We start from the raw sequence: 13,713 nt of genomic DNA on the forward strand, positions 1-13,713 counted from the left end.
CATATAAGCTCCATGAGAATGGGAACTTTATCTGTTTAGTTTGTGTCCCTAGAGCCTAGGGCAGCATCTGGCACATAGTAGGAGCTCAACAAATTTTTGGCAAAGAAATTCATCTGTTCATATTTCTATGTTCTACCTAGAATGTATCATCCTGAAAGCAGGACCCATGACTTATTTGTCCCAGTGTCCCCACTGCCGAGCCTGATGCTGGGCACGTAAATAGATGTCTCCATTGGATGGTGGAGGAGCGCAGGGCAAGAGCACAGCATGTGAAAAGGCACAGCGGTGGGATGGCATGAAGGTGATGTGGGCCAAATTATGGGGGCTCAAAGGCTGCAGGGAATATTTGACCCTATCTGATATGGAGCGTTGTAGGATCTTGAGCCAGAGAGAAGAATTTTGTATAAAAACCAGAATCTGGGGGAAGAGTAATCAGAAAAGCGTGGAGAGGTGGAACTGACTTAGAGATTGCAAAAGCCCCTCATGCCCCCATTGCAGAAGATCCCAGAGGAACAGTATCATCTCTGAGTCAGATACCCCCAGAGTTGTCTGACCCTTCTGGACCTCCTTACCTTGGGTTAGTCTGAACTCTGAAAATTGGTCATAAACACACCTGCCCTGACCACCCCTGAGGATGCTGGGATTTGCATGAGAAGGTGTGTGAGAGAAGGGTTAGATGTGAGGAGTTCCCTGGAGCCAAGCGCTGGGGAAAGGACAGGGACATTTCAGTTGCTCTGCTACCTGAGGACAATCGAAGGTCCCTTTTCGGCCTCACCCCTGCTGCAGACCTTGGTCGCCAAGAAAGGCCTGGGAAGCAAGGCGACAGAGTGTCTCGGGTCTCCCCTCCCCCCTGCCCACTCCCCAGGCTTTACTCTGGGTCAGTTGGAGCCTGAAGTGGCTTTTAAGCAATTAGACTGAGTGCTGGGCACTTGCAAATCTAATTGTTTCAAAAGCCCTTGAAGGGTTTGAGTCTGAGCTCTTAAAATGCCAGAGAAGAGGGAAACCAGTGATGGAGGGAGGTGTAGGGGCCCTGGCTTCTCTTCCCCTACCTGGTTTTCTGCTCCCCATCTTCTGGGGGGTGGGGAAGGGTCCAGTTCAGGACAGTAAGGACCCTCCCCACAAGGTCTAAAGGCTGTCCCTCCCCCACCCTAATTCAGTTCTCCATTTAACCGTCTAATCAAACTCAAGGCCTTCCCCAGCTGAGTTGATGAGAGCTAGGGCTGTCCAGTAGGCAGACCCTCCCACAACCATGGGCAAAGCATCTCACCTTCACCCCAGAAAACATGTCAACAGCTTCAATGTGACTACACACCTACTCACGGGCTGGATGCTTGAAATGAAAAAGACGCCCTGACCTCAGAGAGCTCAACAGTCTGGTGAAGGAGAAAAGACCTGCTTCATGAGCAGAAATGCAAGGGAAGTTGACCCTAAGAGAGGTGCAAAAGCAGCCAGCTCCGGGAACACCGACGGGGTTGGGTGTGGAGCCAGAACTGCATGAGACAATTGGGGACTGCTCCGTGAGGAGGTGGCATTTGAGCTGAGCCTGATGGCAGGTAGGATTTTGCAGACCAAGTTGGAAAGGAAAACACATCATGAATTTAGGGAATGAACGTGAACCCAAAGCAGACCATGGAGGTGGAGGACCCAAATTAGGGGCCACTATCTTCCCCATCATGCTCTGACTCAGTTTACTCGTCTGTAACATGGATCACTGAACTAGCTCAGTGGATTCTATTGGGTTGGCCAAAAAGTTCAGATGAGTTTTTCCATAACATCTTATGGAAAAACCCAAATGAATTTTTGGCCAACCCAATATATGTGTACTTCAAGCTTTGGGATTCCACGGGGGAGCTTTGGACCACTGAAAAGGTAATTGGGGAGACAGAGTAGGTAGGATCCAGCTTCCCACTTCAACTAGAGCTACAGCTCCTAGTTGTTTTATATTTGGGGTTTCAGCGTAAATTAAGTTTATTAAAAGGCTGTACTACTTTTAAGCCACTCTAGCTTCTATAAACGAGACTAGAGGATTCTTTGGGTCCCTTCCAGCTCTGAGCTCAGTCTTCTCCTAATAGCTCACAGTCAGCTCTTTCTCTCCTGAGGACAGAGAGAGAAAAACAAATCCAGAGCCCTGACTGGCAGTGTCCCCCTTTGGAAATTCCATCCAGGGTCTGATGTCCTGGATGGGCTCCTGCCCAACTTCCCTAAGAAGTGCAGCGCAACAACCAAACTAAATAGACTGGTTGGTTGATACCTGGAAATGTCCTATTAAAGCACCATCCTTTTTTTTTTTAATTGAAGAATAGTTGATTTACAATGTTTTGTTAGTTTCAGGTATACAGCAAAGTGATTCATTTATATAGATAGATAGACAGATAGATAGATAAAGCTATAGATATATGTTCTTTTTCAGACCTTTTCCCTTATGGGTTATTACAAAATATTGAGTATAATTCCCTGTGCTATAGGTCCTTGTTGGTTATCTATTTTTTATATAGTAGTGTGTACATGTTAATCCCAAACCCCTAATTTACCCCCCTCCCTCTTTCTTGTTTGGTAACTATAAGTTTGTTTTCTATGTCTATGAGTCTATTTCTATTTTGTAAATAAGTTCATTTGCATCTTTTTTTTTTTTTAGTTTCCACATACAAGCAATATCATATGATATTTCTCTTTCTCTGTCTGGCTTACTTAGTATGATAATCCCTAGGTCCTTCCATGTTGCTGCAAATGACATTATTTCATTCCTTTTTATGGCTGAGTAATATTCCACTGTATATATATCACATCTTCTTTATCTATTCATCTGTCGATGGACATTAAGGTTGCTTTCATGTCTTGACTATTGTAAATAGTGCTGCAATGAACGCTGGGGTAAAGCACCACCTTTTTTATTTAAAGCAAAGTCCCCCAAACTATTTTTCGTGAGAGTGAATTACCTTTTCTTTCACTGAATTGTGAAAGAGAGAGCTTGGGCTGCTGCCAATATACCTAGATGTTGTATAAGAGGGTAAGGGTGTCATTACTGGCAAAGCCAAAACTTGGACAGTAGCCCACCAAACAGCTCAGAGATGGCCCAGATAAGGCTTTCAGATGGGATGGAGGGTCCCCAGGAATGCCCAAGGCAATTGTTGAGTAAATCAAAGAATGAATGGACAAAGAGGCCATTGCCAAAATGCACTTCTCTCTTGAAAGGGTGGCTTTGGAAGCTGCTCTCGGTCATGTTTACCTTGTTGTGAATGGTGTATCTTAGAGCAAGAATTGCTAGGTGGGGAGGAAAGGTTTTAGAAACTGGGTGTCCCAATATAAAAAAATAATACAAAAAGGAAGGTGGTGAGTGCAAGACAATCACATAACTTTGTCCTAGCTTGGACTACACGCTACCTCCTCATCTTACGTCACCCCACCCCTAACCTCCTTATCACATTCTCCCCCTTTCTTCCCTGGAAGCCCGGCCCAGGTCAGGGCTCAGGTGCTGAAAAAAGTATTTTCAGGGTGCTGGGAGAGGCATTTGGCTCAGAGCAGGCGGATGAGGGAAGGTGGGGTCAGTCTGTGCCATCCTGAGGGGTGTGGCCTGTCAAATGTAAATACGAAGGAGGGGCAGTGGCTTCCGGCCTGAGCGGAGGCCCTGGAAGGAGTGGAAATTCCTACCTGCGTTCCCATCCCCACCTGCCGCAATAGCCCCTACACTTCACAAACAAAGCACAGACGGAAATCAGCCGAGTCTTTGCAATGACATCCGCCCCTGCCCAGGGCCTCTGCCCTGGCCCACTTCCCTGGCCCCATTCTCCTCTTAGGAGCAGCTTCTATCTACAAAAGCCCAGGGAGGTTTAAAAACAAAAACAAAAACAAGAAAACCTCCCATGGGTCTTTCACATTTACAGGCTGAGAAGTCAGGTGTGTAACTTACAACAGACCACTCAGTCTTTCTTCTTCAGTGGACAAAATAAACGTGAAGACAGCTTGAAAAGTATAAAGCACCCTTCAAGGGTCAGGAATAAATATTAGGCCATTTAATTGCGGATTCAAATCCACAGTTTGGATTTGGTCTTAGGCAAGTTAGTAAATTCCTGGTGCCTCTGTTTTCTCATCAGAGGTGCTCACAAGATGTGTCTCAAAGCTTTGGGAAGTAGAGTAATGAGAAAACGTATGCAACCCACCCAGCCCATGCCCACAGGTGGTAGAGATTCGTTCTCTATTTCTATACTTTCTCAAACCTAAGACTGTAAGATGCACCATTACTTTATGTTCCACTAAGAAATATTGCTGTCAATGGATTGTGAGACACATCTCAGACGTCAAAGATGTGTGTGCCTTAGAACTGATGAAATGCTATGCTACTGGGAAGACGAGGAGGGGGCAAGGAGTACGTCCATCTCTATAACAACAGTAGCTCTCTGCTTGGGATATATTTTAGAATATGATGCCCGGACTGCACCCCTATTAAACCAAAACCTCTGGGGTGTGGCTCTGTAATCTCTCTGTGCCTTGGTTTCCCCATCTGCAAAACTAGGATAATTACAGAAACTACTTCTAGGGCTGCTGTAGTTAATGAGTTAATTCAGCTAAGCGATTTAGAACAGCACCAGGCCGACAGAAATGCTGAGGTAGAGGTTAACAATTACTCAACTCTGTAAGCCCAGGTCCCAGCACACTCTAGGTGCTTCCTAAATGTTGGTCGAATACAAGATTAAATGTTGTCATGTGACTGCTGCCCTGCGTCCGTTCCTGCCCTCACCCCCTCCAACTAGGGGAGGCCCACTCGGGCCTCTGTCCGGGACTAGGGGCCCCAGAAGAGGCTCACCTGCTCAAGGGCCTTCCGTCCAAAGTTCAAGGGAGCCCCACCCTGCCAGGCGCCACACCCTGCCCCCTCGGGCTGCAGTGTGATGGGTGCTGCCGTACCAGACCTGCCAAGGCCTCCCGGAGTCAAAGACAAGAACCAAACTTCTCCCCCCGTCTCCACCCCTCCCCTCTCCTGCTTTTCCTATTTTCTTTTCCATAAAGATTAGTCTGTGTTGCCTGTCTATCAAGTCCTGGAGGATAAACACGTGGTCCGGAGGATAAACCACGTGCCTCCACCCCAGTAGCATAAACCCAGAGCTTTTAAGCAAGGAATGGTTTTCAGTAAATCTCTCCTATCAGCAGAAACCTTTGAAAGAGTTTGTTTAAAGGCCAGGGAGATAAACAGCAAGGAGAAGTGTTTGTTTAAGATGTATGTTCTGTGTGGCCACTCTGGGGCCCAGATTCACATCCCAGGGAGAGGAGCCACTCAGAGACCAGAACGGGGGCCTCCCAGGGGCGCCCAGGGGCGCCCAGGGCCCCTGGGTGTGGACTCCAGGCCAGGCAGGGACCAGTCCTCAGGGGAGGGAAGCCAGTCAGACTGCACCTGCAGGCCCCTCCCCGGCTGGGGCTTGGGAGAGGTGCTGAAAGGAGCCGCAGGAAGAGGAAGGAGGGGAAGGGGACCCAGAAGGACCTGCTGGTGGGCATGCAGGCAGAAATCCCCCAGGAAGCCAACTGCTCCCCCCCCCCCCCCCCCGCCGCCCTTCCCCGCCTGGCACCGCCCACCCAGGCCCGACTTAGAGCCCCATACTCAGCAGGCCCTAATGAATGAGGGCTTGGATCTGGGTACCACCAGCTCTGTGACCTTGGACAAGCCACCTAACCCATAATTAGAGCCCTAGTTCCTCTTTGTTGTAAAACTAACACGCCTGGGTTTTAAGTATTCCTCCCACCCATTTGACAAATACGAATCAGGCACCTGCTTTTTACCAGGCAGGGTTCTAAGTGCTTGGGACACAACAGTAAACAAAATAAACAAAGTTTCTGGCCTTTTGGAGGTGAAAGTGGAGGAAAATAGCCAACGAGCCTAATAATGAACAAATTATATACTATGTTAAAAGGTGATGGGAACTGTGGGAAGAGACGGAACCGGGAAAGGATGGTTAGGACTGGCAGCACCGAGAAGGTGGTCTTGAAGGAGACACAGATCTCAGAGGGGAGAGGGGTCCAGGTAGAACCCTCAGCCGGGGAGAAAGCCTGGGGAATTGAATGAAATGCCCTAATTTAGAACATTACAAGCTCTGGAGCGTGGTCCTGTGGTCGTAAATAATTGCTGGTGCTGTCGTTAAAGCAGTTACCGAGGGCAGGGGAGCTTTCAGGGAGGAAGCAGGACTCGAGCTGGATTTCCCCTGGAATTCCTTCTCCCTGCCAAGGAGAGAGGAGAGAAGGCATCCCTGGAGCAAAGCGTCTTGGTTGGAGGTGGGGAGACAGGCAGAGCAATGACAGAGTTCAGGGTGCTTGCTGGGCCTGGGGGCCAAGGCAGCTGGATGCTCAAAGAAAGCCTCACGAGGAGTCTGGCTTCCCATAGCGGCTCTGCCCCTCTGCCACTGGGTCATCTGGGGCGAGTGACTTGCAGCTTCCTGGGTCTTCTTTTTTCTTGTACAGTAAAATGGGAATAATATATCCTCTCCTCACTAGACAGGATGAAAGGAAGTACGGTGGGTGTCTGTGCCTGGAAAGTAGTAGATGCTCAGTAAACTCTGGACTAGTGTTTCAGGCCTTCCTTCGCCCTTTGAGATTCCTTTTCGGCTCTTCCATGGGAGGGTGGGCTGGATGGTGATGGGCCCACTGGGTCCCAGAAGTGAAGGAGAAGATGTTGAGCATTGTGTCCATGTAGCTAAAAGGCTGTCCCACTGGAGAAAGTTTAGATTCGTCCCTGGGCTCCGCAGGGAAGATAGGAAACAGATTTTCACTCTACTCAGGAGGAATTTTCCAGGAGTCGGTGGTGTTGAGTGCAGAACGGCCCTCTTTAGAGTTGGAGAGAAGTGGAGCAGAGGGGACCCCTGCACTAGGAGGAGTTTGGATCTGCTGGTTTGGGGGTCCTTCCCAGCTGGGAGATTTGGGGATCTATTTCCAGTCCTTCCCTGGCTTTACAGTCTGTAGCGATCTGCCCACAGAGCGGACTTTCTCTATTGCCTTGTGAGAACTTGCCTTACCTGCGTCCTTAGGCTTCTGCCATGTGACAGGCCAGCATGTGTGACAGATAAATCCATGCTAAATTTGGAGTGGTCACAGATTAGCATGTGAGCCCTGCCAAGTAAATAACCCAGGAGCAGTTTAACAGGATCTAGGATGTATTAACTCAAAGATAGGAGGAATAGTGGAAATTCAGGCCCCAGGAGAGAGACCAAGGGACAGATAGATGTGTTTGGGGAAACATGTGTGGGTGGTTTATTGAATAAATTATAGTATCCTCTAAACCCTAACCTACAATAAGATAACTTTAGCGAAGATCACAGACCACGCACGGCTCAAAGATTTAAAGGGCCGAAATGCCCACTTCAACACCCCCTCAGGACCAGCGGAAGTACAGGGGGAAATCTCTGGACATCTCAACCTGCCCCACAGATGCCTTGCCTAGGAGAACCCGCTCTCCTGGCAGCTGGAAGCCAGCACTTTTCTTTACAAAGCCTCTGTATCTCCTTCCCCTCCTCCTCCTTCCTTCCCGCCTCCGCCCCCCAAAAAAGGAGGATGCCCCTTCTGTTGAGTACACAGCCTGTAATTTTGCTGTCAGATCTCAGCCAGGAGGTCAGTGTTGTGACTGACTGTGTAAGGATCGCTCCCTTAAGGGTAATTACACTAAATTCCCCTCTGAAGGACAGCTCTCTCTGGATAGAACACAAGAAAACCCCGCATCTCCCATTCACAGAAATTCATGATTTCTGTTGTTATCACTGGCACCCTGGCAGCGAGGCACTTCCAGGCGCTGTAACTACTTGGAGCTGAGTCTGCAAGGAGGCAGGACCCAGGCGAGGGGAGGGGGTGGTAATGGAAGGCCAAGCAGCAAGGGGAGGGGCATCCAGAGGGGCCCCACTGGGCCCTGGGGCCCCCGAGTGGCCAGTGGGAACTGGACCAGAGCCAGGAGCATCTCCACACTGAGCTGGGAAATTCACAGCCTGAACTGGGGAAGCAGGAAGGGCCCCCGCTGACATCTACCCCAGGAAAGGAGACCCGTCGACCTTCATTTTGTTTTCACAGGCTGGCTTTGAGCACCCATCACCTGCCCTGCGCTGCACTAGGCTCTGAAAGGGGACGCCAAGATGGGCAGCAGCCCCCTCCGGAAAGAGCTGGAGGGCCCTCGGGGGCAAACCAAAGAACTCACAGGTGGAAGGCAAATCAATATCCAAGTTCCCCACCCCAGACCCAGACCCCGCCAGAGGGGCGATGCCCTGAGCCTTGCCCGCCTCCACCCCAAGGGAGGATGGCAGCAGAAATGACCAAGACCTTCAGATCCAGCATCCGTACCTCGGTAGCCCCTGCGCTGGAACTTCTCCGCACCCCAGGGAGACCCTGAGAGAGTTGGGGAGTCACTCACCCACGACAAACAGTTAAAAGGAAGAAAGCGGGTCTGGCGATATCAATGTACTTTGATAACAATAAACTCTGCTTTTAATTTATGCTAATGTGTAGGGCTGTGGTGACAGTAAGAACTAAATTACAGAGTGGCTTTCGAGCTGGTAATTATCCCTCCATTTTTCGCTGCTCTGGAAGATGGACACACAATTATGCTCTCTTGCTGTATATTAATACAGATTCTTGACATCTTCAGCAGACCTGGAGCTGTCATCGAGCTTTTTGTCTCCTTTAATTGAAAATTAATGGTTACTGGGTTGCCACGGAAACAGAGGCCACAGACGCCAATGGCGCTCACGTCTCACCAAGGGACTGGCGGCATCAGGAGTCCGGAATGACCTTGAAAGTTAAAAGAAAAAAAAAAACTTAAAAAAGAAGGGGAGAGGAGGGGAAATGAGGACAGGAGGGTGGGAGAGAGTGTCGGAGCTGAAAGAGAGAAGAGAGAAAGGGGGAAGAGGGAGAAAAAGAAGAGGGAGGAAACGAGAAAATAAAAAAGAGAGAACCGCTGGAGGTTGGGGGCATGGATGCTTGAGGGGGGAAATTAAATTAGTAAGTTTTACCTCTCCATTTTGGTCTCTTACCTCTCACTCATTTTAAAGACCCATTGAGAAACGGGGAGCTGGGTGTCAGCTCCAAAATCCGTAATTCTACAAATCTGTACTAGGAAGAATGACAGCATCCGCCCAGAGCCAGCAGGGAGGAAGAGACAAAGGCTCCTTGGTGCCTCCGGAGGTGGCCAGCAGAGCAGGGGGCAGGGCTGAGGTGTGTCCTGTGGGTACTTCCCAGGGGCCAAGGGGCTGTGCTGTGAGAAATGGGGGCCAGAGAGGGGGCTGCTTCATGCGGAGCCCAGCGAGTTACCACAACATTACTCCAGCAGTAATGAGCAGGTGAAAGGACTCCGTCGGCTAGGCCTTCAGCTTGAAGACACAACAAAAGGACTCAAGTGAGTCAGATGTAGCGGGGTGTGCAAGGGGAGGCAAGTTAGGTTTGCCCAGGAAGATAAAAGGAGGCGGTTCAGCGAGGCTCCAGGATGGACAGTGGCTCTGGGCTTGGAAATGGTTTTTTTCCTAGAAGTTGGCGGACCCAACATAGGGCGCTGGGGACCCCTGAGTGTTCTAGCAGGGAAGGTGGGCTCCGTCTTAATCAGCCCTGCATCCCAGTCCCTCAGTCCAGAGCACAAGCTCCAGAAATGCAATGCAATTCAACAATTACTGGATGTCTCCGAGGAACCAGGAGCAAGGTTTGCGAATCGGATGCAGAGCTGGCCCTGCAAAGTCTCACACTCTGGTCTGCGGGGAGACAGACCAATAAACAATTGCAAAATTAGCCACCCCCTCAAGAATTTCTCTACAATGATGTTTGTCACAGTGTTGCTTATAATAGCAAACATCTAGAAACATTCTGGATGACCAAAAACTGGGGACGGATGAAAGTATATGCCTTACAACACACTCAGGAGACGGAGCTCTGTGAGGTCATTTTATTTTATTTTATTTTTAAAATAAATTTATTTATTTGGTTTTTGGCTGTGTTGGGTCTTCGTTGCTGCGTGCGGGGGGCTTTCTCTAGTTGCAGGGAGAGGGAGCTACTCTTTGTTGCCATGTGCAGGCTTCTCATTGCTGTAGCTTCTCTTGTTGCGGAGCACGGGCTCTAGGCTCACAGGCTTCAGTAGTTGCAGCTCATGGGCTCAGTAGTTGTGGTGCAAGGGCTTAGTGGCTCCACGGCATGTGGGATCTTCCTGGACCAGGGCTCGAACCCGTATCCTCTGCGTTGGCAGGCAGATACTTAACCTCTGCGCCACCAGGGAAGTCCTGTGCAGTCATTTTAAATGATGCTGCAGGAGAATATTCAATGACATGAGGGAAAGTGTCTCGATATTTTATTTAATGAAGAAACCAGTTTTACAAAACTGTATTTCGTAAATGTATTCATGATTCCACGATGCCATTTCTACATTTTTTGAGATATAGGTACATCAAGTGCATTATGCTATAATAGTTACACATACGTGTGTAAACGTGTGAGTGTTTGAATACATGTGTGAGTATACAAATGTGAATAGATGTGTAAATGTTCATGAGTGTGAGTGATTCTGAGTGTGTGAATGTGTGTGTGTGTGTGTGTGTGTGTGTGTGTGTGTGTGTGTACTTTAAAAAACTACGAGATACCAGAAAATCTTACCACAGTTATTTCTGAGTGGTGGGATTATGGTTGAACTTTATCTCCTGTTTTATGCTTTTCTGTATTTTCCAAATTTTCTACAATAAATATACATAAATTTTATTGACAGGGTTGTTTTTTTTAAAAAAGAAGTTTTTGAAATTACTTTCTCCAGAAACCAGTCTCCTAGAGATAAAATCCCCAGCCCAGAGCTACCCACCCACCCCTGCAGAGACCAGGCCCTCTGGCCCAGTGCTTCCCCCCAGAGCTCAGACTCAGCAGACCCTTTCCTCAATTACTGGTACCCATCCCAGGCTCTCACTCCCACCCAGACCCTTCTCTACACCCAGCCTGCAGCCAGGGTGCCCAGAGATGGGGAGAGGGGCTGAGGAACCCCAAGAGGAACTGCAGCGTGGGCCAGCGTGGGCCCTGTAATTACAGCCCTGGAGGAGGCCAGGAAAGAGCCCTCCTCTGTTCCTGTGTGGATCTTTTTTTTTTTTTTTTTTTGCGGTACGCGGGCCTCTCACTGTTGTGGCCTCTTCCGTTGCGGAGCACAGGCTCCGGATGCGCAGGCTCAGCGGCCAAGGCTCACGGGCCCAGCCGCTCCGCGGCATGTGGGATCTTCCCGGACCGGGGCACGAACCCGTGTCCCCTGCATCGGCAGGCGGACTCTCAACCACTGCGCCACCAGGGAAGCCCCCTGTGTGGATCTTTATCCCATGTCACAGACCAGCCCAGAGAGGCTAATTGACTTGCTCCAAGTCACACAGTTGGTCAGTGGCAGAGCTGGAACCCAACCCCCCTGGGACCATCTGCCACCATGTTTGTAGCCTCTGCATGTTTCTCTATTTGTCTTGTCCCTCACCAGATCCAGAGAACACAGGTACAGCTGGTAACTTCTCTGAATGGCTTGGATTTCTGAAATATGCCCCATTCTGGGAAGGTCACGATGATCAACAGCATCTTTTCATGGTCTTTGCACCCCAGGCTCGCCCTTGGCAGGACTGGGAGAGAGTAGTCATGTTACCCCTAGTTAGAGCGAGAACTTTGGAGAAAGATGAGCCAGGAGTGGGTCTCCCGGAAAACAAACCCTTTCTACCTCTCTCCAGACACATCCTTAAATCCCCGCCCCCCTCAGACCCCATACTCACCAGGCAAACAGGGGCTCTGTCCCTCACCCCCAATTCACTCGTCTCTTCACTCCTTGTCAAGCCTCAGCCTCCAAAATCAGATTCCACACTCCCTTCCTCCAGGAAGCTTTTGAGTGATTGACTTTGGATTATCACTATCATTCCTGTCCTCTGCCCCCAAAATAAATGCAACCGCCCTTATCACATCCATCCCCTGTGGCAGGCCCTACCCCAAGCACTGCTCGTGTGTTCACTCGCTTCATCTTAACAGCCTTAGGAGGGGGTGCTACCATTTTCTGCCACTGAGGCGTAGAGAGTTTAGCTGATGGTCACACAGCAAATCAGTGGCAGAGCCACAATTCAAACCCACGCCATTTGAGACCAGAGGCCGTGCTCTTAACCCTGCCAGTGACAATGCAAGGGTCCGGGACTTCACTAGAATTCTGTTGCACTGGCTTATCCAGAACTCAGAAACCCATTTGGCTGGGCTCTCGTGACATTTCATTGATGAGGGAGGTCGGGGTGAAGGCCTTTCTGTAGAACAGAGAGCTTGCATTTGTAGGCAGGTGGAAACAGGCCTGTCCCCTTTCTGGAGGCTGTGTCACATCTGCCGTGTTGGCCTGGGAGCCTCTCTCAGAGTAAGAACAATTCTGTCCTCACGGGTCCTGCCACCAACACTCAGGACAGGCTCTGCACATGGGGGAGGGTTAACAGGGCAGCTGCTGGCTGCCCCAGGGCCAACTGGGAACAATCAGCAGGGAAGGGTCCCAGGCGAGGATCACCATGCCTCTGCCCGGCCCTTCACAGAGTCCTGACGACCAGAGGTGAATAATCGCCTTCTGTCCCCTGCCTACCCGTCCCCACCTCTCCCCTGTCCTTCCCCCCACCTCCCTGCCTCACCCCTGCCCACCTCCCTCTCCACCCATTTTCCCAGAGAACAAACAAGAAGACAAACCCAGCAGCAGAGGAGGCCGTGGTGGCAGCAGGAAGGGGAGCGGGGAACTTGCCTTCATTTCCCTGGCTTCCCTGATCCTGACCTTAATCCCTGCTCAGCATCCTGTCAGCCAGGTTGTTCTCAAGCTGACGTTGCTGCAGGCGCCTTCTCGGCAGCCTTTCCTCAGATCTGCCTCCTCCAGGGACTTCTAAAGAGGAGCCCGAGGTTTCTCTGTTACAGCCGGCTTCACTTGCTGCCCTCAAGCAAAGCCCGGGCTCCCAGGGGGCTGTGGGAAGAGGGGGCTGCAGGGGGGCAGTGCCAGGTCTGATGCTTCCCAGGAAGAGGGGAGGGTGGAGGTGGCCGGAGGCTTCCAGAGTGAGGGTCAGACCTGGGGCAGGAGCCAGGCTAAGGGCTGTCGGTCTCCTCAAAGCAGGGGGAGACTTGCTCAGGTTTGGGGGGGCCTGAGAGGCAGAAGGAAACTGAGTCTGGAACCCACAGGGAATTCAGGCTGGTGCTAGTTCTGGCTGTGGCAGAAGCAGAGGGGTCTCTGCAATTTTCCGAGTTTGCCGTGAGATCACAGCTCAGGGTGGGTTTGGAGAAAGGGGCAGCTGGGGCCTGTGCTGACTGTGTATGAAAGAAAACCCACATATGCACGTGAATGGGTTGACGTCCTGAATGCATACTGGGTGCCCGGTGCTGGGAGAGAAACAAGAATGGCAGCCTGGCAATACGGGTGAAGCATCCGGATCCCAATCCTGCTCTGTCACATACTGGCTGTGTGGCCTCAGGCCAGTCACTTGGCTTTTCTGAGCCCCATTTTTCTCACGTCTAAGGTTAGGGGGTGGTTATAATAAAAGCTTCCTTGCAGGATCTATATGAAGTTTAGAGACAAGGTGTGCAGAGCCTGTGGGGTTTAGGATGATTTTTACTATCATGTCACTGTCCACAGGGGACATCAGAGGCCAGAGCTTTGCCTGGGTCTTCATGAAAAGGGGCCCTGAGTGCAGTGGAATCACCTGAGGGCATGTGTGTGTGCAGGTGAATGTTTGTGGTGGTGGTGGGGTGTCTGGGCAGGACCTC

The sequence above is a fragment of the Kogia breviceps genome, chromosome 10, assembly GCF_026419965.1.
Source record: "Kogia breviceps isolate mKogBre1 chromosome 10, mKogBre1 haplotype 1, whole genome shotgun sequence".
NCBI classification, from domain to species: Eukaryota; Metazoa; Chordata; class Mammalia; order Artiodactyla; family Physeteridae; genus Kogia; species Kogia breviceps.